Source organism: Acipenser ruthenus, chromosome 6 (genome assembly GCF_902713425.1).
Source record: "Acipenser ruthenus chromosome 6, fAciRut3.2 maternal haplotype, whole genome shotgun sequence".
NCBI classification, from domain to species: Eukaryota; Metazoa; Chordata; class Actinopteri; order Acipenseriformes; family Acipenseridae; genus Acipenser; species Acipenser ruthenus.
The window spans coordinates 58,982,818-59,008,285 of NC_081194.1; the positions used below are offsets into that span (position 1 = coordinate 58,982,818).

The 25,468-nt window shown below is 38.1% G+C and overlaps 1 long non-coding RNA gene across 2 annotated transcripts; it reads right to left on the reverse strand.

Moving 5' to 3' along the window:
- Nucleotides 1-783: 783 nt before the first annotated feature.
- LOC131737311 (uncharacterized) lies at nt 784-24,981 on the reverse strand. 2 transcript variants are annotated; one of them, XR_009328926.1, is made up of 5 exons: nt 24,889-24,981; nt 13,170-14,166; nt 7,178-7,221; nt 3,462-3,641; nt 784-2,226 (listed from the first exon to the last, which is right to left on the reverse strand). It is a non-coding gene; the product is annotated as an uncharacterized LOC131737311 (long non-coding RNA). The 2 variants fall into 2 exon arrangements; XR_009328927.1 differs by lacking the exon at nt 3,462-3,641.
- Nucleotides 24,982-25,468: the final 487 nt, after the last annotated feature.

Here is a 25,468-nt window from a genome sequence, read left to right on the forward strand (position 1 = left end):
GTCTATCAGCTTAATACTTTCATTGGTACCCGGTTGACTTGAGATTGAGTTTGAGCTCCACTGCTTTTGATTTGCATGCAGTAATCAACACCAGAACTGATCATTGCAATTCAAGTTAATCCTGATGTTTCCATTTGAGCAGTTTACAGTCTGGATCACCAGTGAAACGTTTTTGTTTATTCCATTCACCTCCTACAGATCAGAAGTATTTGCAAAAAAAAAAAGAATAAGCAGTTATTTGCATTCAGTATTTAATTTACTCTGAGCAGGGATGTCATACAGATTTTGATCTAACACATTTTTATATTAAATGACACGTTGACCTGTTTTTTCATGGAAAATGCAATATGATCAGGCGGGCTGTAATTAATAAAAAAAAGACGATAAGTTTTTCTATCACTGTGTTGATTACTGCATGCAAATCAAAAGCAGTGGAGCTCAAACTCAATCTCAAGTCAACCAGGTAGCAATGAAAGTATTAAGCTGATAGACATCTTTTTGTTCTTTTAGAGGAGAGGGTGGGTGAAACCAGAACACCACAATCAACAGTCCTGGAATATTGATTTATTGACACAGGTAAGCAGAGAAGTTTCTTTGCATGAACCATTGATCTGAATCTTCACTCAGAAGATATTTCTACAGGCCAGCTGAGCTCCATTGGCCCTCATCATGGGGGCTCAGCTTTTAAAACCCTTTCAAATAAACTCTCTGCTATTCTTTTTTTATATTTTATTAAAGTATACCCTAAGACAGGGGTTCTCAACTGTCCGTGACAGGTTACAAAGCAGAGGAAAAATCATTGGAAACACACAAAATAAATACCAGATATGGATACATTTTTTATTTGACCATCCGCATCAAAACAACAAACCCCACAGAATGATGATACAGAACTTCCTTCAACAAGTTCAACCGTAAGGGCTGAAGAACAGCGAGGAGGTGGTGTTGTGAGTGTTAAAGGCAGCCCGATGTCGTGCCATCTCAGCACTAAGATTGGGGAACACAAAAACCCGGGACCCCTTGAAATAAAGCTTCCCTCGCTAGCGGGAAAGATGATCCTTGGTTTGATAATGATGCAGCCGTATGATCATGGGTCTGGTGGGCCAAGGAATCACTTGGCGGATTATCAAAGCTCCCTTCCCCAAGCATCTCTGTAAAAAAAGAAGCCATGAATGTATTTGGCCTGGATCCTTCAGATCCCTCCGGTACTCCAATCACCCTGATGTTCTGTCTGCGTGAGCGGTTTTCAAGATCAACCAGTTTCAGCTTCATTTTGGCATTATCAGTAGACAGGGAAGAATATAATGACTCAACCAAGAACATAACGACTCAACCGAGTCGATCCCTGACATCTGTTAACAAATGCTCTAAATCTGTAAGCTTTTGTCCTTGAGTCGAAACTGTGGCTTGCAATGTAGACACGATCGGAGCGCCACAAGGAACTCGGACCAGAGCACTAACACCTTGATTCAAATTCTGGTAAGGAGCTCTCTGATCGAGGCTGGAGCCGAATCATCTTCCGCGGTCGCCATGTTGTCAGTAACCGACAAGGCCCTATCCAAGTCTGCGGTTGATTCTGTCGGGTTACGCTTCCCTTTGTTCTTGGTCAGTTAGTCTGAAAGACGTGGTAGTTTAATAAAAGTTAGTTGTTAATAGAATAACTTGAATATTATTGCAGAGCAGTTTACGTGCGCGTCCTACTCCACGGACAGATCATTAAACTGGTATTATTAATCAACAGCAGTGATTTCAGAGATAAAACCACTTCTTCCAACCACGTTGGAACAGTTTTTTCCCCATTATGTTTAAATAATGAATGGATTTGGATAATATCAAGAATAATAAAAATGTGCATGTTAACTGCATTCTGTCTGCAGCACAGGCATGAGGGCGTGGCTCTAGGAAGTTGGGTTGGGCCTGTGTCACTCAGTCTGGCTGTGAAATGGTTATTAATTGTGTCAGTGACATGCACAACATAACCATGCCAGCCTTGACACTTTTTGCAGACACAGCCAACTGTACGTCACAGAATGGGGCACGTAGGACCTAATAGTATTACTGTGAACTTTAGCCGTCTCTGCTGCCGGCTCTCTTTCTCCGCGGCTGCAGGCCGCCTCCGCAATAGGCAGCTTTTCTTTCTTTTCCTTCGTTCTGTCTCTCACTCAGTATGTGGTGTATCACCAGGGTATGCCACTGCTCCGGCCAGAGCGTCGATGGGGCTATATCCTGCAACGGACATAGAAATAGAAGAGCGTTATTCTTATGGGATCGACCGTCCCACCAAGACCTGCCCCCCAACCAATCAAAGAGGTCTGAGCGAACACACCCCTGCTCAACCTCCTTGGGTCATCGCCATGATTGGCAAGCGGGTCAAACAGGGCTTCCGATCCCCCCTGTAGGATCTGACATACATCGACAGGCAGCAAAGAACATTTAGTCCAAAATTTGATCAACAAGTGGAAAAAAAAAACATATTCTCCATTGAAGAGACAAAACATGTAGAAAATGAAGACAGGTCTTCATGAAACTTGGCTTACATGGTGGGATTGAGATGAACTAGGTAATTCAATTCGACCTGTAGCACTGGTATTATATTTTATTAATAATTTGTCAATATTTTATTGATGGAATTGACATATTTAATTACCTCTATGGCCCCTAAGAGCTGTTGAGTGACAGGGACCAAAGGGCAAGGGTCTAAGATGGGGATGTTGCCTACAAGTGACAGAGAAAAATGTAATATTTTCTATGGACCTTAACTGAACTACAATACCATGGGAAATATGCATAAATTAACTTGTCTATTGCAATGTTCTTATTTCTGATAAGAAATAAATTATATATATATATATATATATATATATATATATATATATATATATATATATATAATCCTATGTAGACCCAATTGTGCGGTTTTATGTATTTTATGCATTTAAGTAAAATGTTCCTTCTTGCAACATTTTTATAATGTGAGCACCATCTTTAAGTAATATAATTTTAAAATATTTATCACATCTCATAATGCTAAAAAAAACATACTGAAATCTGAAGCTGCCACACTAAAAGAGTCACCCTGCATAACCAGACATTACTCAAGGCATTAAGATTGTTTCAATTACAGACTGATTAGAAGTGTAGTTGAAGGCGATTTTATTTGTCACAACCACAGCATTGGAGAGAGCAACCCACCTCTAGTTTATACTCATGTTGTCAATGAAAAACAGTATGCTTATCTGCTGCAGCAGAAAATCTAAGTTGACACAGGTCTTACCTGTCTATGAGGGGAGCCCTGCCACCAAATTCCACTGTTTAAACAATGCCTCCTGTCTAAATAAACTTCATTTCTGCCCGAGTTAATCCCCAGGCTCACTCAGCTAAATCTAATAAGTTTTAGGAGCTGCTCGTCTGACTGCTCAGCATAGTTGCCTCTCCGGCTCGACAGGCAGAGAAACACTGACCTGCTTTTATACTAATCCCTCTTGGACTTTGCTGTTCTGGCATTGATATTCCTGCACTTCCAGTCATTGCCTTCTCATTGTTGCCAGTCTTTTCCATCTGATTCCCTTCTTTAAGCCAGTTGTGCTTCTGGGTGCTACTTGTTTTTTTAATTTGAAAAAATGTACTGTAAAATCTCCACCCTAGAAGTAAAATATAAGAGTAACAGTACCTTTATACATTCAAATACATTGAATGAGGTGCACAATAACAAAATGGCACACTCTTCCTTAAATTGCCTTAAAAAAACACCTGGAAAATGTTCAGCAATTGTTGGCAGAATTGTTGCATGCCAATATGACCTTAGTTTTGCTTAGAAAATAGTAGAAATAGGTAGAAACAGGTCATTGGTGGAGGTAGCAGTAAGATTATGAAACAAATGCAGTAAGAAGAGGGTGGTCAGGGGATAGTTAAAAGACTGAGAAGAGAAATCAAGCCGAGCATGTTTTTGTTTATCTAGAAATACTTACAGAAACTTTATAAATTCAACGACACATATTTTGACCAGTTTTGTTTATTTGTATGTGAAATTCATCATGGCTGTGGCACTGTGGTAGGGTGAGATGTCCCCTGTCACGTTATTAGTGTTGATTTTGTGTTTAGCTGTCGTTTTTGGCAGAAAAAGTGTCCTCCTTATTCCAGCCACATTCCCACATATGTGGAATGGAGAGGATCAGAAAGAACATTTTCTAAAACCAGGACCTGGTTGCTTGACCAATTTACAATCATTTCAATTAATAAAGCAGACTCATCTGTTAGGCAAGTCATTATTAAAGGCTGCAGTCAGCCAAGTGTAAGGAGAAGTGTTGACACACATGGGGTGTCTTGCTGGGTGCCTGATCTGCAGCATGCCTGGTTTACAGGGTGCTGGTGCTTGTATATTACAAGACAACCTTTGACTTTAGTTTGTATTTTAGTTTTATTATTTACTTTATACCAACCAACCATAAAACTGCACTAATGTGCTGAAATGCACTTAATGTTTACCTATCAGACAACCGGTCACCCTGTTACATAATGCTTTAACTGTCTTCTGATATTAAGAGAAAAGTAAATCTCTAATCAAACAAATGCTCTGCTATATTGGCAGGCAGTGTAGTCGACTGCATACTAACTGTGCAAGCACGAACTATTAAACATTAAGCTGCTCGTTGTTTTATTTACTTTCTTCAAATTAGCTGGCACCTATGCAATGTTCTACAGTGTACATACTGCATAAGTCATAGAAAAGCAAGTGTAGTTTTTCTGCTGGGTTTAAAGAATTAATTGGATTAGTAAATTAGTTTGTAAGAGGACACACCCTCTCAGATGAATGTTAAATAGACAATGTCTTTTTTCAGTAATTTCTTGCCATTAATTGCTTCTCAGTTCTAACCATTTTTTAAACCAGATTGGTTACAGAAATTCCCAATCACAAAGCAATTATGAGAAGCTCTCCGTTAGGGTAAATGACCTCACACTGCACACATTCTACTGTATAAACACTACAGCTGACCATAGTCACTATCCATTTTACTATGGACTCTTCTGAGGGTTTATGCTGGGTCCTCAAAACCTACACTATGCCATGCTAGAATTCAAATCTTGTCATTTTAAACATACACTTGTCTGTGTAGTTCAGAACACTGAACTAAATATACAATTCTCCAGTGAAGAGAACTAATATATTACTAATACACAGTTAAACATATAAGTGGTATGTTTGTAGCTTTTCAGAGCCACTTTGTTTCATCATTACCTCTTGCTGTTCCCAACAGATATGGTACAAGCATTCTCATTTGTAATTTATTTTTAATTGCACTAATAGTTCAATTTGACAATGATATCATGCATGAAGACTGGTTTTACAATTACAGTACATTCCTTTCAAATGGAAATGACCAGGGAAGGGTACTTTAATATTACTATTGAAACTGATGACAGGGATTTGTGTTGTGCTGTACTTACTGGACAATTATGGTAACACGACTGATAAAATGGTGAATACATGCTAAAAGGTTACAGATGAAATGTGAAATTGTGCTCTCTTTACAATCACCCTGTTTTGTTGTATAATTGTACATACTGTTAGGAATGTGGCTGGAGCCATGAAGTGAATAAATAATTAAGTGATTAATTAAGGCTCCAGCCACAGGTGTATAAATAGGGTGTTCACAGGTGTTAGTTAATGTTGCTGTTGCTGTTGGTGTTGGTGTTGGTGGATGTTTGTGTTGCTGTGTCCATGTCCTGTGTGTTTATGTTCATGAGTGTTTTTGTATAGACCTTGTGTTTTATTAATGTGTTTTGTTCGTGTCCGTTCTGTTTAGTGTTTTGTTTCTTTGTATTTAATTAAACGTGCACATTAGCGCTTCACTATAACTTCTGTGTCTGAATCTCCCTTCATGGTAAACACCAGCCGTGTCAGAGATGCTGTCCTGTCACATATCCCAAGACTATTTTGAAGACTCTTTTTTTTTTTTTTTGATTAAAAAAATAGCGAGGTAAAAGGTTTGTTTGGTGATGCTGAAATGAAAGCTAGAGTTGTGACCCATGGTTTTGTCCCTGATCAGTGTCCATGACTGATCCATTGGCCAAGACACCCTGTCGGGATGAGAGATGTACATCTCAATGGAGTCTCACCCTAGTCTTGTTCTTAGACTATTATTATTAATAATAAACAAATAATAGTTGTATTATCTGTTTCATTCACAATGGGCTGATTTTCAAATACTTGTACTCTAAAGTTTAATTTTTTTCAAAAGATAATAAACCACCTACCAGTACTTAAACTGACTTAAATTAAATACCTGCTGTGTTTATGTCTAGTTGTGTAACTTTAACATGTGTTGTAAAAGGCTTTGAAAATCAGACTCAATATCATGTAAGACTTTGACGCTTCATTTCTATTAATTCTTCTATTTGGCTCCTGTTTAAAGAGTAAGCCAGCACTCTCATATCTGAATGCCGTTACACTGTTATCACTTATAATAAAGAACCACGTCTCCAGTCTCATAAACTCCTGTCACATATCCTATTAGCAGCAGGCATTTCCATTGCTGTAGCTTTGGAAAATAATTAAGTAAAATGTCTCCTCTCTTCAGAGTCTGAGAGCTTGTACACACATCATCTGCTTTAAACCACTTACAAAACTTTCATAAATAAGCTTGTGCACCCAGCGTGAAATGAAGTACTATCCCTCCTGGTAAATATTTATTTTATATTTATAATTTGCATAACGAATGTAATTAAAAGTAACATTTCCGCATTCTTGCAGCCGGCGAAATGGTGCGTTAGGATAAAGCTACCATAAAGCATAGCTTTTAATTAGCAAGCCCTGCCGAGCTGCTGACAAGAGCTGGATAATGACAATGAAATGCAGTCTTGAAATTAGGTTTCTCTTAATATCAGAATTAGGATATTTTTTGTGCTTTCATATTTCCATATGCCATATTTATGGATACAATGTCTTTAATCATACAAATGAGTTGCCTTTCCCTTGTCCTGCACCAAAGGTTTCACTGTGTGTCACAGTGGTTGCTCAGTCTGACTAGGAGCTGAGTTCCAGGAGCATGGTCTGGAGATGCACGTGGTCTGGAGTGCTGGGTTCAGAGCAGTCACACAATTAAAATAAAAAAAAACGACCGTACTCTTATGTTAGATCCACTCTGTGAACAGATGATAAATGTTCCCTTCAATTTACCTCAAACCTGCTCCTGATGTTGACCTCCTGCTCCTGATGTTGACCTAGAGAAGAGGAAAAACAGAAACCTTATGTTTATTAGGATGTCTTGCCTGCTTTTAAATGGCCCCAAATTATGTGAACTAAATCCTAGTTAATAGAGTTGTTTCCACAGCTCCAAACTTCATCCCAGTCTCCAAACCAGTTAATGTGACAGATAAGCGGTGGCTCAGGTGCACAGAATTCCCACAGGAGGAGATATTACGGTGTAAATTTTCGAAGGCGACTAAGGGCTTTAGACGGGTGTAACTCTGCTTTTTACACGTTTGGTCTAGCGTCTAGTCCAAGAGCGATTTTCTAAAGCATCTAATATTCCCACCTGATGTCCTTAGACGCCTGTTACTGTCTATTGGCGTCTGTTCTTTTTTTTTACCTCGTTAACATTTTTACGTGTGACTGTCAGACTATGTAGGTGTCTAGCAACAGTAGATTAGACATCGAAAGTTACACCTGCTGCAACACAGTGTAAAGCATGTCTATAAAAGGGCAATGGCAGATCTATTACTAGAACTAGTACGTGCTGCTCGAAGAACAGCAAGAAGGCAAATGAGGGCATGTAGTGAACGGGTCTACCGCCCCCGACTTGCTTATTTAGGGTTACCAGAGGACGAAGTTATCGGATGTTTCTGCCTCAATACACAATAGATTTTAAGTCTGTGTGAAGAATTAGCATTAGCAGGAACTGAAAGACTTGTTGCAGTAGTACCATCTGAAAATATTAAAATGGTTAATTGTCCCATAACAACACGTTAATAATTGTATTTAATATGCATTATATTACTCAAGATTTATATTATATGAACCATTATAGCAACATTAAAATCAGTGGGCATCAGAAGTATTTCTAAACTATCACACAGATATATTTATGCAAACAGTAATTCATATACATACATATATATATATATATATATATATATATATATATATATACACACACACACACACAGTGCCTTGCAAAAGTATTCAGACCCCTGACCAATTCTCTCATATTACTGAATTACAAATGGTACAATAAAAAACTGAAATATCTTGCTTGCTTAAGTATTCAACCCCAACACATTAATATTTGGTAGAGCCACCTTTTGCTGCAATAACAGCTTTAAGTCTTTTGGGGTAAGTATGTACCAGCTTTGCACACAGTGTCGTAGTGATTTAGGCCCATTCTTCTTGGCAGATTTGCTCCAGGTTGTTCAGGTTGGTTGGACGACGCTTGTGGACCGCAATTTTCAAATAGTGCCACAGATTCTCAATGGGATTGAGATCAGGACTTTGACTGGGCCACTGTAGGACATTCACCTTTTTGTTCTTGAGCCACTCGAATGTTGCTTTGGATTTGTGCTTGGTATCATTGTCCTGCTGAAAGGTGAATTTCCTCCCAAGCTTCAGTTTTTTAGCGGACTGAAGCAGGTTCTCTTGCAGTATTTCCCTGTATTTTGCTCCATCCATTCTTCCTTCAATTTTAACAATTTTTCAGTCCCTGCTGATGAGAAGCATCCCCACAGCATGATGCTGCTGCCACCACCATACTTCACTGTAGGGATTATGTGTCTTGAGGCATGGGCAGTGTTAGGTTTGCGCCACACATAGCGCATTGAGTTTTGGCCAAAAAGCACTATCTTGGTCTCATCTGACCAAAAAACCTTTTCCCACATCGCAGCTGGGTCACTCTCATGCTTTCTGGCAAACTCCAGACGTGCTTTCAGATGGTACTTTTTGAGTAATGGCTTCTTTCTTGCCACCCTCCCATACAGGCCAGTGTTATGCAGAGCTCTTGATATGGTTGACTGGTGCACCATTACTCCACTCCCAGCCACTGAACTCTGTAGCTCCTTCAAAGTGATTGTTGGCCTCTCTGTGGCTTCTCTCACAAGTCTCCTTCTTGTTTGAGCGCTGAGTTTTGAGGGACGGCCTTTTCTTGGCAGTGCCTGGGTGGTGTGGTGCAGTTTCCACTACGTGATTATTGATCCAACTGTGCTAACTGGGATATCCAAACACTTGGATTTAAATTTGTACCCTTTCCCTAATCTATGCATTTGTATTACTTTATCTCTAACTTCTGTAGAATGCTCTTTGGTCTTCATTTTCCTTCATATTCACAGCCTGACCAATGATCCTTCAACAGTGGGGTTTTATCCAGAAAATGTGACAGCAACTTTAATGGTTCACAGGTGGAGGCCAATGGTAAGGTAATTGTGTCCTTGTTAGGGCAATTTCTTTCATCGGTGTAAACTGGAAGCTTCCACAGCACAGGGGTTGAATACTTATGCAAGCAAGATATTTCAGTTTTTTATTTTTCTTAAATATTTCCCAACATAAAACCAATGTCACCTTACAATAATTGATTTTGAGTTTCAGTGTTTTAAAATAAAATATCAAACAGAACGAAATTTCAATGTACCATTTGTAATTCAGTGTATGTATATATATATATATATATATATATATATATATATATATATATATATTGTAATGGACCTTGTTGATCGCTCCATTAGAACTGTGAATAGACACACCTGTTTAATTGGTGCAATGCAGTCTGTTGGCAGGTGCCGGCGATTGTAATTTGACTGCCCAGATTTTAGAACTGGCACTTAACACGGGGCGCCTGGACTGGGGATAGACTGCGCAGAGTGAGTACCGGGATTCTGTTAGTCTGTAAGGGGACTGACTTTAACGCTGAAATCAGGAAAGTTTTCTTTTAAACTGCTATACTATTGTATTTTACACTGTATTTAAATCGTGTGTGGATCTGTAAGGGACAGACATGCTTACTTTTGGTGGGGGTTTATTTCTGTGTGTTTGAGTTTGCTGTGATGTATAGATATTGTTTATCTTGTTTACTGTTAGCAGTTATTTGATTTGACTACTTGTGGTTCATTGAGCCACTTTGTTGTGGTTTGTGTATTGTTACTTATTATGATTTATGATTGCATTGAGATTTAAGTTCACTAATGATTTATTGTTTGAGCTATTTTCTTACCCTGCAAAGGTCTGTAGTGGGTGTGTCTGCCCCTTCTCTTATCTATTAGTCTATTCTATTGGTGTGGTTCTAAAAGTGTTAATTGCCCTGTTTTAATTGTGTATTAATAAACTGTTTGCCCTGAGTTGCTGTTCCTGGTGTCTTTGTGACGTGACTTCACACACTCTCCTCTTTATACAAAGGTGGTGGCAGCGGCATGCTATCGTATAATTAATCCAGTTGCCGTGAACGAGAAGGTTCATTACTATGCGTGTGTATATATATACATATAAATTCCATGGTAGTTAGCTTGAAGTTCGAGATTCAATTCATATTCGCTACCATCTGCACTTGACTTTTTAAACCAACCTTTGCATAAAGAGGACCAATTGTGAATTCTTTCTTTTTTTATCTGTGAATCATACAAATAATTTGTGAAAAATATACTACTATCCCTATATGACAGAACCCAGCTTGACATTCATGGCTTGGTATTTCCATCCAGAACAGCTACAGTTTTCAAAATGTCACGAATTAACCTAAAACCCATCTTCCCTTGTACAAGGTGCGATCACCTTTTTTGAGTGAAAGGTGTATGCGGCAGAGATAGATAGCTCTTTCATTGAAAAAGTTTAAGTATTCCCACTGATGATGGGAATGTAGAGATGGAAGCCCTGCTAACAAGATTTATGTTTTTGCAGGTATTGGGTTTTTAAAGACTCACTGAGAGCAGAAACTGACCCAAGACTGTGACAGCTACTGGAAGCAGGCTGATCTTTGGGATGCAAATTGAACATTTGTGAAACTGCATGTGTGTTAAAATGTTGCAATAACTGTACTGTGTTTTAAAGAATATAAAGCCAGCAGAAATACTAAACAAATTGTTAAAACACACAATAAGTTATAATATGCTCTGTATTAACCTATAGTTATGTGAGAGCATTCTATATTTCTGTTTATTCTGTTATAACAGTAAAAATCTTATTGTACTTTTGTAAGTCTGAGTAAAAAGGGAGCTAGGTTGGGGTGACGCTGACCAAAAAACACCTGTGAAATGAGCTAAGCTTGTCTTTGTCTGAGCTACTGGTGCCAAGGTTTATAACCTTGAGGAGAAAGGCAGAAGCGAGCATCTCATTTAATTAACTCAAATGTTCAGTCAAGTTTCTTATTTAGCTTGATCTGAAAGTAGTCTTTAAGCTAAACACAGGTATTCTAGAATAATTCAAACAGAATACAAGTGTAAATATTTTATTATAACAGAAGAACTGGAAGAGTTTGAAACTAAGAGAATATAGTGCAGAAATTAACTAAAGTAAAAACTTCAGTCAAAACATAACGATACCAGTCTGTGTCAGGCATATAGTAGGATCTGCCAAATGAGAATGTAATTAATTTGTTAACCTTGTCTGCTTGAAACAGAATGGTACCAGGCATGTCTAATTGAAGGAAATAACTTTTTGGCAACTAATGTGAGTTTTAATATTTGGGGGGGGGGGGGTTGAAATCCAATGTCTCTATAATGAGTGACCTTTTACATAATAAGAAATACCACCTGGTACAGGAAAGGGGAGTCAGTGGTGAGCTATATATGGCTTCATTAAATCATTGAAATTTATGAAGACCTGGTAAAAACCAGTGAGGACCATGTTATGCTATACGTCTGGGAAAATGCTTACAGAAGAGTCTTCTATTAATGATGGATGACCTCAACAGAGAAGCAGGAGGTTCGGAACTTGCCTGAACAGGATTTTTGTAAAAACAGAGAGGTCAAGTTTAGTTTAAAGCATTGAATAGCTAAAATGGCACTGTTATATTTTGACTATATTCTTGATAGACTGGATTTAAGTGAAAATAATTGTATATATAATTGCAGACTTAGAAGTTTGCTATGTTTCAGGTGCCTTAACAAGCTAATTAGTCGCAAATAAATAGCCAAAACTTCCATTCCACTGATTAACACCGGGGAAGCGCACAGGAAGTCGCAAATGAAAAGAATGAATCCAAAAGAAAGGGAAAAAAATCCCTAGACACCCAAGTTGAGCTTTTGCTTGAGGAAGTGTTGGAACACCAATCTATTCTTTTTGGCAAAACTTCTGGATCAGCTGCTAAACTGAAAATATGGACTGAAATAACGAAAAGATAAATGCAACATCTGCTATAAAAAGGTCGACAAAGGAGGTCCAAAAAAGATTCTGGGATCTAAAACGGCGACGCAAGTAAAAAATATTGCTACATATAATCAACATTGTAGGGGAACAGGTGGAGGACCATCGACTCCAGCACACTTTACAGCTTTGGAGATGAAAATTCATCCCCTGATCAACGCAGTCACTGTATCGAGGATACACAACGGGGCTGATCTAATGGAATCCAAGGGGTCGAGAGACGAGTTGCCTAACACAGGTGAATATATAAATGGCGTGTGTGTTAAGAACCAATATAAAACATAATAATGTTTTCAGTAAATTGTCAGTTATATTCACAGGCAAAAACAATGCCATGGATAATGGATTTTTTTTACAGAAGAAAGCAAACTTTTTTATTGTAAATGTTAAAACAATTTTTACAGCCTTAACTGCACAGCATTGCTTTGGAGCAAAAAAATAAAGGAAGGGTAAAAATTAAAAAATATAATAGATTATATATATTTAACTTCAGAATGCCCTAAAAAGCAGGAAACAAGAGGACATTTTTTTATTTTTTTGTTACAAACAAAAACTCATGCAATAGCGGGCTAATACAATAATAGTGTCATAAGTGACCAAATTGAGAACTGCACTTTTTCACTTTTTATTGATTAATTGGTTTGCACTGTTTGTTATAATTTTGCTGTGATTATTTGGTTGTTTCTATTTTATATTACTCACTATGTTCAGTTTCTGTTTGGTGTGTTTACTATTTTGTTGTATTTATTATTAGTACACTGGTGACCAAATGGTAGAACTGATTGACATTCTGAGGAACCTAATTGCATCACCTGTTACCCATTACCTCATTTGATTACTAACTACCCTATAAAAGGTGTGCTGTCAGCACCATGTAGGTAGAGAGCAGGGCAGATTGTGTTGTTGGAGGACCCAGACCAGGAAGTGGGATGAGAGAAATTGCTGGAGGAACAGACTGCAGGAAGAACCTGGAAAAGTTGGACAAAAAGATAAAGGGAAGTTACAACCAAGAAGTAGTAATTTTGTTTGAGTGGTGAACCCTGTCTAGCTTGCAGATAAGTGCACAGGGCTAAAATAATCTTGTACAGTATGTGATTGGAAACCATTTTATTTGACCGTACAAAACACATATATTGACTTTACTACTATATAGGAGTTATGAAGTATGTCAAATAGCATTATAGTGATTGTACATAATTATTGTTGTGGTCTGTATATAAGACAACCTGCTGGAGTATTGTTAGAAACTTTAAAATTGGGGATACAATATGTTGCAACGGAATTGCACTGATGGTGGTTTTGTTTTTGCTTGTTACAGCAGGTACCTGGGGTTTTGGGCTGACCCTTAGTTGGACAGCGGGAAAGCATTCAGGATGGGGAGAAGCTGCCCCCTGGGTTTTGACGGGGCGTGTATGTGTGGGGCTAATCCTATAGTGAAGAGGACAAGGGACGTTTTTGGTCTGGAGTGATACTACAAGCCGGAATACAAGGTTATATCTTTCTGTGCGATGGCCTCTCTTGCAGTTGAAGTATCGGGACCCTCCCTGCCTATTTGAACTTGTTTTTAGATTGTGGTAACCTAATCCAATTGTTTTAGTAAGAATTGCTATTTTTGATAGATGTTTTATTTATAGTTTTAGTTGGGATTGTGTGAATTGTTATTTTGATAAAGATTATTGTGGCCATTCATTGCAATAAAAAATGAAGCTTACGTCCCTGTGCTGTGGTCCTTGGACATTCATCTGGGAATCGGGTTGGTATCACAGAAACCCAGGACCTCACCAACTCTCCACCACCTCACCAGAGAGGACCATCTAAATGCTCTTGGGGGGGGGGAAAAAAGAATTAAAAAAAAAAAAAAATGAAAAACATGTATGGGTAGTGTGTGGCATAGTTGAAGAAATTAAACCAATCTGTATATTAGTTGACAGTGGGTTGCGTGCCAAGGAACGTCTGCTCCAGGAGCTCCACAAAAGCAATCCATTACTGGCTCGTATGGCAATGGAGAAAATGTTTGACGCACAAACTGCACCAGAGCCCTGCACTGCCACGACCTCTGCTGTACAAACTGCCATCGAACACCTGCAGTGTCCTTCCACATCCAAACGGGGTCGTCCCCGAGGCAAAGCCACAGCATTTGGACCACCAGAGAAATAGAAGCCATCAAATGGTTTGAAGAACAGTATGTTACATGCTTGTAATACATTGAATCAATATTCTGTGTTGTCGCTGAAATTTCAACATAAAAATCTGTTAAACACTAATGTTTGTTACATATCTATGTTTTACCCAGATCATATGTTAATTGTTAGAACTGATTTTATATAGATATATAGTTTTTTTATGTATACATTACTAAGGCAAATGATAATACTTACTACGTAGTGAAAAATTAATGGATGGTCTGTTGGCGTATCTGTCTTGCCTGTGCCACAAGGTTGTGTAGGGTTTCCTCATTGTCATTTATGTCCCCTGGTAACATTTCCTCTCTGTGATCCAGAGCAAGCTCCAGACCACACTGAGTGGCAATATTGTGCAGCATGCAACATATCACAGTGATCTTGCATACCTTAGCAGGGTTATAATGTAGCTCACCTGTAGATTTATGTAGACCTCTAAATCTATTTTTCAGAATCCCAAAACACCTCTCAGTGGTGTTTCGAGTAGAAATGTGAGCGCTGTTGTATTTTGTTTCTGGTTCTGTGTCTGGATTTAAAATTGGGCCACCAGCCATTGTTTTAGTGGTATGCACCGTCACCTGCAAACATACTTTTAGTAGATATTAAATGAGGGAAAGGTTGCCTTATCCTTCCTTCTCTCTTTTGTTGCATTCTGAGACTCTAATTATTTTACAGTACTGTGAAAAAGTATTTGCTCTGTCTGATTTTCTATATTTTTGACACTGAATGTTATCAGATCTTCAACCAAAACCTAATATTAGATAAAAGGGACCCTGACTGAACAAATAACACACAAATATGATACATATTTCATTTATTTATTAAAGAAAGTTATGCAACACCTAATGCCCCCGTAGACTCAATAACTGGTTACGCCACCTTTAGCAGCAATAACTGCAACCAAACGCTGTAGTTATTGATTAGTCTCTCACAGCACCGTGGAGGAATTTTGGCCCACTCCTCCATGCAGAACTGCTTCAACTCAGTGACAGTTCTGGGTTTTCAAGCTTGAACTGCTCGTTTCAGGTCCTGCCACAACATCTCAATGGGGTTTAGGTCTAGACTTTGACAAGGCCATTCCAAAACTTTAAATTTCTTGTTCTTCAACCATTCTGATGTAGACTTGCTTGTGTGTTTCATTGTCTTGCTGCATGACCCAGCTGCGCTTCAGCTTCAGCTCGTGGACGGATGGTCTGACATTCTCCTGTAGAATTCTCTGATACAGAGCAGAATCCATGGTTCCTTTAATGATGGCAAGGCGTCCCTAAACCATGACAGTACCACCACCATGCTTGACCATTGGTATGAGGTTCTTACTGTGGAATGCAGTGTTTGGTTTTCGCCAGACATAACGGGGCCCATGTAACCCAGAAAGTTCCACTTTTGACTCATCTGTCCATAGAACATTGTTCCAGAACTCTTGAGGATCATCCAGGTGCTTTTTGGCAAACTTGAGATGAGCATTCATGTTCTTCTTAGTGAACAATGGTTTCCGCCTTGCTACCCCATTAGCTGAGGTGAGAGAGGCCTGCAGATGGCTGGATGTTGTTCTAGGGGTCTTTGTGACTTCCAGGACGATTTTATGCCTTGATAGTGGAGAGATTTTGGCAGGACTGCCACTCCTGGGAAGATTCACTTCTGTCCCAATCTTTCTCCATTTGGCCAATATGGCTCTGACTGTGGTTCGGTGGAGCCCCAGAGCCTTAGAAATGGCTTTGTAACCCTTTCCAGACTGATAGGCATCAACAACTTTTTCTGGAGGTCTTCAGGAATTTCTTTTGTTAGTGCCTGTAGAACCTATGTGCTGACAACTTCACTCTGATGGTAAGGGCCAAAGCTAGTCAGATTTATGTTGGGCAAGGCTGGCCCAAATCAGGCCTGGTTGTTAACCAAAGTACTCAAACAGCTGACCCTAATTATCCCTTTAATTGGGTTGAGTTAACTAGGGGGAGCAATAACTTTTTCACACCTGAAGATTGCATGTTTGATTACCTTGCACACCAAACAAATGAAAGAAACACCAAACTTTGGTCTCATTTTTTCTCTCAGACTCCCTCTATATACTACTACAGCCCACAAAAAAATCTGACCAAATACAATGTGAAAAATGTGAAAAAATGCAGAAAATCAGACGGGGCAAATACTTTTTCACGGCACTGTATATACTCCAGCGGTCGCATCTTAAATACGATGCAGGAGGGGCCATGTCATATTTAGCGACTGTATTTTGGTATACTTAGTGGGCACATCAGTGTTTTGCACCTTTTGAAAAAAAGGCATTATTTGCAAAATAGAACCAATTAACAATTTCTATTTCAACTTAAAATTCCATTGCTCCACTGACTTTTACGACTTTTGAAAATACAGTTTGACACCTTTCTGGTGTCGCAAAGGTGTTGTACAACTGGTTTTTCCCTGTGCCCCTTCTGAAAATCAGGCTGTAAGTATCCTATGGCCTCAAAGCTCAACACAACAAGAATGATATAGTGTTACATATTACTACTTCCCATAGAAGGAGTTTCTAATTCACTGGCACACATTTTACCTGTCTAGCTGTCTAGTGTTTAGTAGTTGGAGATGGTTCCGGTAGTAACAATTTACAGGATTTGGGATGGAATACTTCATTAATATGAATTAATGGGTCTGGATAGGAACCAGTGACCTCACAATCCTGCGCATGTGCAGTGATCTTCAGTTGCAGACACTTGTTAAATTTAAACCATCACTGCCTTTCATCTTCATCAAGAGAGAAAACTTTTGAAGTGGGAGACATTGTTAAAAATAGACAAGGTTAAAAATAGGAATATGCTGAAGGCTAAATATTCAGTCTTAAAATACATCACATATTTTTTCATGTATCTGCGATATGAAATTCCAAAAGTTTTTGTCAGGCAAAAACAATAATATACTTTTTTTTTTTTTTTAATCAGGTTCCAAACTTCTAAACACCATGCCAGTGAATGGAAACGGAATATTCTAATTTATAGTACCTATATTTACCTAATACATTTTTCTTTTTTCATTTTCAATTTATTTTTGTTTACTTTTTTTAAAGTTATTTTTTACATACAATACAGAGTTGCACAGTATAGTAACTTTCTTCCTGGGCACTGTAAACCTTTTGATTCTACATTTAATTTGCAAATTAATTAACTGCTTCAAAATGAAGGGTAGAACGCTTTTGCAGCATTCCTTATTGATTGTATTACAAGAGGCATGTTACCCAAGATATTTAAATGCCTTTTTTGTCCAATGCATTTCATCCACATGCACTATTCTGTCCTCTCCATATCTAGTTGCACAAATTATAACACACGAAAAGGCCATTAATCAATCAGCAGCCCTGTTTTTGCATACCTTATACGAGTCCTAAAATGGCACAGTGATCAAATTAAGTACAATAAAGGTCAGCTGCAATGTGTTACAGACAGTCAGACCATAAAGGTTAGTTGTGATGTTTTTCCAGACCACCTGATCAATAAGGGACCCCTACATTGTTTATTCCGTGTCTGTGTCATACACAATGCCATGGTAATGGGCAGGTTCTCCCTCCCTATCACTTTCATCAATGGAGTTGTGCACTGAAGTCAGACAATACAGTTTCTTGTACTCTGCATGAGCCACAGCACTTTTTTGTTAGAGAGGACCTCCCCAAAAGCCACACAAACAAACAAGGACAAGTGACAGCATCCTAAAAAACAAAATGACTTACGCACAAGGGACATAAGGACAATGCGTTAACAATATAACAAGGTAATACATTCAGTACAGTCACCACTCTCTGTGTGAAGAAGTCTCCTTCCCTCTGTCCTAAGTTTCCACTTAATTTTCAACAGTCTCCTCTGTTCCTAGTTTCTTGGCAGCGTGTTGTTGTAGCTTTTAAATGCATTTCAATTAAACAAACCAAGCTTCATAAACGCAATGCTTACCGGCCGTTTGTTCAAAACAGCCGAAGAAATATTCAAACCGAGCTGCTTATCGGCTGTTGGCAATATTAAGAAAGAACGCAAAGTACCGTGACAGAGATAATAAGAAAGAAGAACCAGGGATGCAGGAGTTAAGAAAGAAGCCATCAGTTGCAGGTTACTGTACATTTACTGTTTGTTTTGTATTTTTTTTTAAAGCTTTGCATGGAGATGGCTTATAGCAAAGCGCTTAACAACACGGTCTATTTGTAGCCTAATTAATCTTGTTTATGTTTGCTTACTTTTAAAGCAAAAAATGTTCCCAAGTTTAAAGCAGTTTGCAAGTTGTTTTTGTTCACAATTCTATTTATGGATGTGTAAATGCTTTTCCTATAGAGGTTCACAAATCTGACTTTTTCACATATCCGCCTATACGCCAGTCCACAGGGGGTCAGATGTGCGACGTTGTACTGTACTACCAGTGTCAGCTTTAGTGCAATCAATATTTAGCATCACCAGAACAGCTAACAATGCCACTCCGGTAACTTGGAGTAGGGAGATGAGTCACCAAACTCTCATTTGTAAAATAAAATAAATGGAATGTGAGCACTTTGTTTAAATGAATTTCAGCAGCTAGTTTTGCATACATTACAAATCCATCAATGTCTACACTAAACCACCAGCAGTGTCTGACATAGCAGTGTTGATAAAGGGACATCGAGATGACTGACTCTTGAATTCACCAGTTCCAAACCGCAAGAGTGCAATCCTGCAGTAATACAGGGTTTGTGGCTGATGATTGTTATACAGTGCCTTATATACAAAACAGATTACGGCAAAAAAAGCTATTGTTTTCAATGAAATCATTCACACTGAAGGCGGCATGCAGGAGATAAAAATAATTCAACTTTTGCCATGCCGCTTCGTGACGTACATTACCAGCAGCCAATCAGAAGAAGACAGCGGGCTCGCAGAGAATGAATGAATGAACAATTAATACGGAGGAAGTGAAGTTAATATTGTACGTCTCCGAGCACCCAGAGTTGTACAAATATCTACCGGGATGCAGACCAAAAAGTGAATGCTTGGTGGGTCGTCAGTTTGAAGATGGGACAATCAGGTAAGTTAAAATTTTATTACATATAACGTTGTAGTTTAATTTCAGATATTCCGTGTGGTTTCTATGTATATCGGTACAGCTTTTATTTTCTAAACGACACCCTTCACTTTTTGTGTTTAAAAGGAAAGCCAGACAATTATGTAAATAATTACTGTAAACTTGAATTAAACACCTCTGGTGTTTATTTACAATATTTGCCAGCAGACCTGGTGCGTATTGGAGACCGGCGTTTATATTAGATCACTAGCTTCACATGCTTCATGCAGTCATTGAGAAGCCGCTAACACACAACCTTGTGGCAACATCATAACTCAATTTAAACATTAAAGCAACTTTGTTAAAAGCTTGTGTGTCAGTGGGAACTAAGTAACAGTTTTGTTTTATAACAAAATGACATTGTATTGTACACCCTCAAGTATAAACTAAAGCTAAAGTATTATTACGGTCTGTTTATATGCCTTGTTAACCAGTGCATATAAAAATACCGTAATATAGCGTGCACGGGGGAAGGCAGCAGTAGGGCTGGTAGGTGACGTAATCACACAGAAAGACATAAGCCCGATATAAGATCCTTGCAAAGGAGCCGGCTCTTTTGTACAGCGGTATCGGCGCTGTGCTTTAGTGCGAGAGGTCCCGGGTTCGCGCCCGTCCTCCGCCTGTGTGTGGCTTGCCTGGCCCTGTGTGATGCGCCTGCGTGCGGGAACCAAGATCGCTACAATACTTTAGCTTTGCAAAACGTTGGAAAATGAACAAGCAGAAGTACGAATTTGTATTTAAAAACATAATTAGATCTACCATTGTTAATAATAATAATAATAATAATAATAATAATAATAATAATAATTAAAGTTCAATCCACTAAAAGACAGCCCTGTAGATATCAGAACACAGGCGTGTAGGCTACGCTTACTGCATAATAATAGTAGTAATAATAATGACACAAACTTCTAAAATGTTTTGATATGATTCCCCCCACAAGATAAAGTATAATAAAATAAATAAAATCACTTTCAAAAGAATTAACATACATATTGATTTTAAAATTCAACTTTATTTTAAACAAACAGGCAAATAAACTCAAACGCGTTTCATCTGCGAATAGCTGAATGTCTTCGGTTTAAAACAAAAACAAATTCCTGTTACTTTTATAAAACGTGAGGGATTTATGTTTTTAGAGCTTAACTAAGTTATTGTACTCTTGTAAATCTACTCAACCCAGTTAAATAACATTTTCTGTTTTACTTAACTATAGTTCAAAATAGTCCGTTTTCCAATACGCGCAATTACATAGTAAATGTTACCACAGTAATAATTCACCACAAGAAGTAATTAATTTCAAATTTATAAAAAAACAAACATTCTGCCTGCTCAAAATACTATATGTATAAAAGAAAAGAATGTTAATACAATCGTATAAACATTAGATACAAGCAAGCAAAGACGCGCAGGTCACTGCATGCCCTAATGTATACGTTTGTATCATAACACAGACGTCCGTGGAGTCAAATCAAAGAATTGACTGACGATTCAAACAAAAACATGACATTAAATACTATGAATATATTAGCATTTCTACCCCATTTCTTATACTCTCTTCCAATCAGTATGGATCCACCCTGCTATCACACACCTTCAACACACCTCCTGGTAAGGGGGGAAACTTGCCCAAATCGATCACATTCTATAGTGCATTACATTTAAGCATTTTAACCTAATCTGTTAGAAACCGTTTCAAACTAGTCCTTTGTTTGTTGTGTTCTGTTTTCACACTGTGTGTCTCCACTCCTCCACACATCTTGATTAGACACCTGGTTACTTCGACGCTCTGCCCGGACGTCAAGATACGAGAAACTGCAAATGTCTTGCTTAGCTAGTTACATGTGCTTTAAGCTGTATCAAAATATGAAAATAAAACTTTAACATAGAAGTACAGAGAATTATAATCAAATACATAATTAATACTTTATGCAGAATGTCATCTCCTACATCCCCAACATTACTATGCTCTCAGGCTGTATACAAATTTGTCAGCCGGGGTCTTTAAACTACATACCACATATGTTCACTTCTCATTAGTCAGTTTCCCTAGTTAAGGTGTATGCAGCTCCAGGATCAGATCATCATTTCCGGATCAGTGGAGCCTGATCCAGATCCACATAGTAAAACACCATCTCATGATCTGGTTCCAGTGATCCCAGATCTGATACAATTTCTCTTCACATTAACTTCTGTACTGACTAGTGATTATACCAATACATGATCGTGAAATAAGTTTTAGTACTCCTGCAATGTGAGGGGGACATGTCCCCATCATTGAAAAAGTGAGAGGGGCATGTCCCCTGTGTCCCCGGTGTAAATTACGCCTATGGGTCAGGGTACTGTGCACAATACTCATTAAGTGATGCGCCCCATTTTCATATCAAACTAGTAACTGTCACCTATAGCAAAAGCTTATCTACACCTTAACCCGCTAATTTCAAAGTAGGCTCATTGAATGGCAGGTGGTGTAGCTGGCAAATGAAAGTGCGCAGTCAGTAAAGGTTTTGATGATTGACAGTCATTTAAACGAATGAGAGCATTCTAGCGCTGCTTGACAATTAAATGACTGACAGTGAAACTACAGCAGCCTACTAAGGGACCACTGAGATGAATGACAGCGGAACGGAGACGGGACAGACAGCAAGTATAAAAACTACACAAACTAGAGATGATTTCTAAATGATTATTTTTGGTAAGAAAATAAAAAAAATAGCGAGTGGTTTTACAGACGTTTATCCTATGTAAATGTATTTCAGTCTAACTCGTGGCAAAGTGTTATTTTATTTTTGTTATAATCCAGGTCTGGTGACCAAATAATAAACTCTGGTTATACACAGTGATGTGTAAAACACAGAGAACAGTAACAGAGATTGCAGCCCTAAACAATAAACACAGTCTCTCTCCAACAATATACAACTATGGTCACCAGTCCTGGGTGCGTGCTGTAGTGCTCGTGGTGGGTGATAAAGTTTAAAGAGTGACAAATAGTGCAGTGCTGTTCCGGGTTCAGTGCTGGCCCTTAGCGACGGCTCCGGAAAATGTTAGCCGTCTATAAACACACAAGTAACAATTATAGACAAGACAAACAAAACAAACACTCACGATACTCTTAATACACAGTGCACGGGTCCTTCCGGGTCTATTTCGAAACCAAAAACGAAGGAAAAGATTTACGATTTTCCGGCCCCTTTATGCTATCATGCATGACCCCTTGGTAAACGATTTCAGCTGTCTCTATTGCCTGCAGCTGCTACCTTGTTTACCTTCCGGGTCAATACGTTCCTGCAACGGAGTCTCGCCTTCTTCCAGGCTGACTGACTTCCCGACCCAGGAAATGAACTGTCAGGCCAGCCCGTCCAAAGCCTTTCCCTTTCGCTACTTAGCGCCCTCACAGGTCGGGAGGGAGATTTAAAACCAGAACTCATTATATTTCTGTCACTCATATTTTTAGGGAATTCGACGTTTAATGAGCTTTACCGATTAAAATTGAGAAGTAGCAAGCTTAAGTATATTCCTGGATATTAGGAGTTAAGACAGTTTACCATTGATGAGAAAACAGCAATGTTTATTGTATAACAAATTTATTTTGTTGTCTTCGCAACCATTTAACGATTCATGATTTAATATGGGAAATAGCATGCTGCAGCTCCCATGCTCATGTTGCCGTTTATTGTTCAGTAAAAACAAGTTTAAAATGCAGTGAGTTTATTCTGCTATATTTGCAGTCTGATACATTACGATGGAGGGAGGGAGTATTGTGGTTGAGAAATAATATTGCATAAAGAACAACTGCCGTTGCGTACCAGTTGCAAGCCCGTCAACCAGTTTGCTGAAGTGTGTGCGCTAGTGCAAGCTCATAAAAACCATCCGCCATTGTCTTTTAAGTTCCATGATAGATTCCCTAAGCCTGGGGAATCAGTAGCAGCATACATGGCTCAGCTAAAGCACTTGTCAGAGCATTGTGAACTGTGAAAAACAGCTGGGGTTTTATTGTGCTGTATATGTGGTTAAAGGGTTTATGGTGCGATGTGTTCTGTGTGAAATATTTTTGCTATTTTTTTTAACATTAGTGAACAACACTTTTATCTGAAAATAACAAAAATTACTTATTTTGTAAAACTCATTATTTTACTAAAATCTTAGCCTTTCAAGATACATTTCTTTCTGTAATATTAAGCAAATTAAATTGAGTTTATTGATTTTGAACTGTATGTGCTCGACCAATCACACTGCTTGTTTAACATTCCATTGCCAGCCCTGGATTGTAAGATAAAAGCAGAGAAGACAGAGCCTAAATGTGTAAATGTAAGGGTGGAAATTTGATTCTTAAACTAGGTTCTTTTTTTTCCTCTCCGTACTTGTTTGTATGCATTGGCCCCTAAGAGCTGAATTTCGCGGTGACCCCTCAATTTCACGATTTCCGCAAAATCCGCGAAATCGCAGTTTAGGTAGATCCCTAATTTTTAGCCTTTTAGAGACATCCATTTTCTTGTTTACAATGTGTAGTATTTAAACTTCCCACTTAGATTGCACACAGTCATATGACAATCACTACACATTACTGTGTGCACGGCGAATATTACACGCAGGCACTCAGAGCTGTACATTTTCGTGAATGTGATTTTTTTTTGTATGAAATACAAATAATTATGGAATTATTTTTATTTCTTAAGAAAATTGTAAAAATCGTGGTATTGGGCTAATTTCACGATTTCTGCGCAGCCTGTGAAATCGCGATTTTCACAGGGCCCTACATATAACACATAACACAAACAGTCCAGATCACTAATATCCATGCATGCCCTCCAGTGCCTTATTGCTTAAGCATTTCATTTCTATTATTATAAACAATTGTCAATCTTAATGTTTTAATAGTTACACAAATCGATGGATTGTGCATGTCCAATAAATAACTAATATAGTAATATATTTATTTAATATAGTAATATATTTATTTAATATAGCGTTTAAATATATAAAACAATGTAAATATGGTAAATAGCAAACTAGGTTAGCAACACTAAAAAAAAAATAATTACATTTTTTGTCAGGGAAAGTTTGTCTTGAAATGCTTCTAAACAGTAAACTTTACCTTTTTTAAAACATATTCCCAACAAGTATACACGCGTGACCACGAAGTGTTACAAATTACACAACATGATTTCTTTCAAATCCGCTATATACCTTAGCGACTATGGTGTATTTTTTTAACTTTAGTAGATTGCTGCATTTAAATGTCAGGTTCATGTATTAAGAAAGCAGTATAACTTATTTGCTAATTACAAAAAATGTAAATAATACCTTAAGTTTAAAACATTAGCGGGTGTCTTGACAGAGGCGCTCACTCTCATGGCACCATTTCCGGGTTTCTTTGAAACCAACAGAAGATCAGCTTCTTCCACAGCTAGCCAATCAGAAGTAATAGGGGTGGGATGTAAAACACTTTTTAAAATGTATGTGTATGTGTATGTGCTCGACTTCCAAAACTTGCGTGGCTCTATACAAATATACCCGGAGTGCCTTTCTAGCAGCAGAGCTAACATAGGAAAAATAAATAAATAAAAACTACTCGTATCGGGCAATATGAATTGGCGACCCCTGCTATATGTTTTATAGTATATTTTTTAAAATATATTTCTCTCTATATATTTTTTTCCGTATGGGGTATAGTATTATAATAGTGATAATTACATTGCTGTGCCATGTTCCTCAATAATAATGGAACCTGCAGTCTCACCTCGCATCACACCACAGAAATGCCATTACCCCTTAGGTGAAGCATGATTGTAATGGTTTATATTGTAACATGTCAGGTAAAAAAAAAAAAGAGTCAAAAAAAGGTGTTTTGCACCTTTTTATCAATACACATTTGTATGCATTA